This window comes from Macaca thibetana, chromosome 3 (genome assembly GCF_024542745.1).
Source record: "Macaca thibetana thibetana isolate TM-01 chromosome 3, ASM2454274v1, whole genome shotgun sequence".
In the NCBI taxonomy this organism is placed as follows: Eukaryota; Metazoa; Chordata; class Mammalia; order Primates; family Cercopithecidae; genus Macaca; species Macaca thibetana.
Genome location: NC_065580.1, coordinates 93980377 through 93982901, shown reverse-complemented (window position 1 = coordinate 93982901; position 2525 = coordinate 93980377). Strand labels below are relative to the sequence as shown.

At 54.1% G+C, this 2525-nt stretch overlaps 1 pseudogene; it reads right to left on the bottom strand.

Annotated features, from left to right (window-relative positions):
- Nucleotides 1-1074: 1074 nt before the first annotated feature.
- On the bottom strand, nucleotides 1075-2197 carry LOC126950862 (40S ribosomal protein S2-like; annotated as a pseudogene).
- Nucleotides 2198-2525: the final 328 nt, after the last annotated feature.

The window sequence follows — 2525 nt, the reverse complement described above, 5'->3', positions numbered from 1 at the left end:
GTGTGGTGGTGGGCGCGTACAATCTCAGGTACTCTGGAGGCTGAGGCAGGAGAATCGCTTGAACCCAGGAGGCAGAGGCTGCAGTGAGCCGAGATTGTGCCACTGCACTCCAGCCTGGGCGACAAGGGCAAGACTGTCTCAAAAACAAGAAAAAAAAAAAAAAAAAAAAAAAGATTTAGATACATTCCTAAACAAAAGCTTTAAAATGAGACATTAGAGAAAACTAAAGGCTGGTCTGAGTGCAGTGGTGTTTACAACTAATTGATCACAACCAGTTATAGACTTCTCAGTTCCTTCTCCACTCCCACTGCTTCACTTGATTAGCCAGGAAGGAAGGAGGGAATGGAGGAAGGGAGGGAGAGAGGGAGAGTGGGAGAGAAGGAGGGAGGGAGGGAGCAAGGGAGGGACCAAGGAAGGGAGGGACCAAGGGAGGGAGGGAGGGAGGGGAAGAAGGAGGAGGAGGAGGAGGAAGGAGGAGGAGGAGGAAGAAAGCTAAGAGCAGCTTGGGTAGTTTTCCACACATAAGAATAACATGAATGACATTTATATGCTGCCTCTCAAGGGGCAGGCAAGGACCCACAGTATGCATCCATCTCTGTTCTCCACAAAACTCCCTTTGGGGTATAAATATGTGTTGAATAAATAAGTAAGTAAACATTATTTCACCGTTTTGTTTTGTTTTTGAGATGGAGTCTCACTCTGTTGCCCAGGCTGGAGTGCAGTGGATCTCGGCTCACTGCAAGCTCCGCCTCCCGGGTTCACGTCATTCTCCTGCCTCACCCTCTGGAGTAGCTGGGACTACAGGCGCCCGCCACCACGCCCGGCTAATTTTTTGTATTTTTAGTCGAGACGTGGTTTCACCGTGTTAGCCAGGCTGGTCTCGATCTCCTGACCTCGTGATCCGCCCGCCTCGGCCTCCCAAAGTGCTGGGATTACAGGCATGAGCCACCGCGCCCGACCACCCAGTGTTTTTTGATGGCACTTATCAGAGAGAGAGGCTTGTAGGCTTGAAACAAATCCAGTTCAAATCATACTCAGTACATTCATGCCTTTTTTTTTTTTTCTTTTCTTTTGACAGTAACAGGCTTAATTCACTTTATTTTTCTTGTATAAAAACCCTTTGTTGTAGTCACAGCTAGAGCCTGAGTCCTCTGCACGGAGACTCTGGTGTGGATCTTGGGGAGGTAGTCAGTGAATTCCTGATAGGGAGACTTGGTGAATACAGTCTCCTTCCAGATGGTCGGGGGTCAGGTGGCTATAGGTCTTAGAGATGGCATCCAAGGTGGCCTTGGCAAAGTTGCCCAGAGTGGCAGTGCAGCCCCTGGCTGAGGTGTAGCAGTCATAGATACCAGCCATCATGAGCAGCTTCTTGGGCGCAGGCTCTGAGATGATGCCAGTGCCCCTGGGCAAGGGGATGAGACGCACCAGCACAGAGCTGCATCGGCCTGTCACCTTGCAAGGGATGGTGTGCAGCTTACCGATCTTGTTCCCCCGGTAGCCTCCGCGCACGGAGACAATGGAGAGCTTGGCCAGGATGATGGCTCCGCGGATGGCGGCGGCCACCTCCTTGGAGCACTTAACAACCAGACCAACGTGGCGGTTGTAGTCCCTGATGGCAACAAATGCCTTGAACCTGGTACGCTAGCCGGCGCGGGCGGATCTACTGCTTCTGCGCGGGCATAATCTTCAAAACCTCATCCCTGAGAGAGGCCCCCAGGAGAAAGTCAATGATCTCAGATTCCTTGATGGGCAGGGAGAAGAGATAGATCTCCTCCTCCAAGGACCTGATCTTCATGTCCTTGGCCAGGGGGCCCAGTGTGGTGACGGGCATCCGCTCCTTATCCTCGGCCTTGCCTCCGCGAGCTCCGCGGTCTTGGCCACGGCCCCATCCACGGCCGCCACCCCGGCCTCGGCCCCATCCACGGCCGCCACCCCTGCCTGGGCCCCATCCACGGCCGCCACCCCGGCCTGGGCCCCATCCGCTGCCGCCACCCCGGCCTGGGCCCCATCCGCTGCCGCGACCCCGGCCTGGGCCCCATCCGCAGCCGTGACCCCGGATCCGGATGCCACTGCCGGATCCCGATGCCACTGCCGAATCCCTCCGCGGAAGCCACAGCGGTTTCCCTTCCCAGGGCCCCCGGGGCCTCCGGCGCCTCCCCCGCCCGCCCCCGCCCGCTGCGCGGGCGTCATCCGCCATTTGGTGTTTTCTCGGAGAAGCAGTACATTAATGTCGTAACAGAAAAATGTATCTGCTATAGTCACAACTTTTAGAATCTAGGGATTATATAAATCTTTTGTTGTTGTTGTTAGCTAAGTAGCTAACAACACAATGAAACCTTATGACATTTCACAACATTTTCAATAGTGTTAACTATTTCATGTAACCCATCATGAAAGAAATGTAAGAATGAAGGATCCCAGCCTGATGTGGTGTTGTGTCTCCGCAATCCCAGATACTCAGGAGGCTGAAGTGGAAGGATTGCTTGAGCTCAGGAGTTTGAGGCCAGCCTGGGCAACACAGCCAG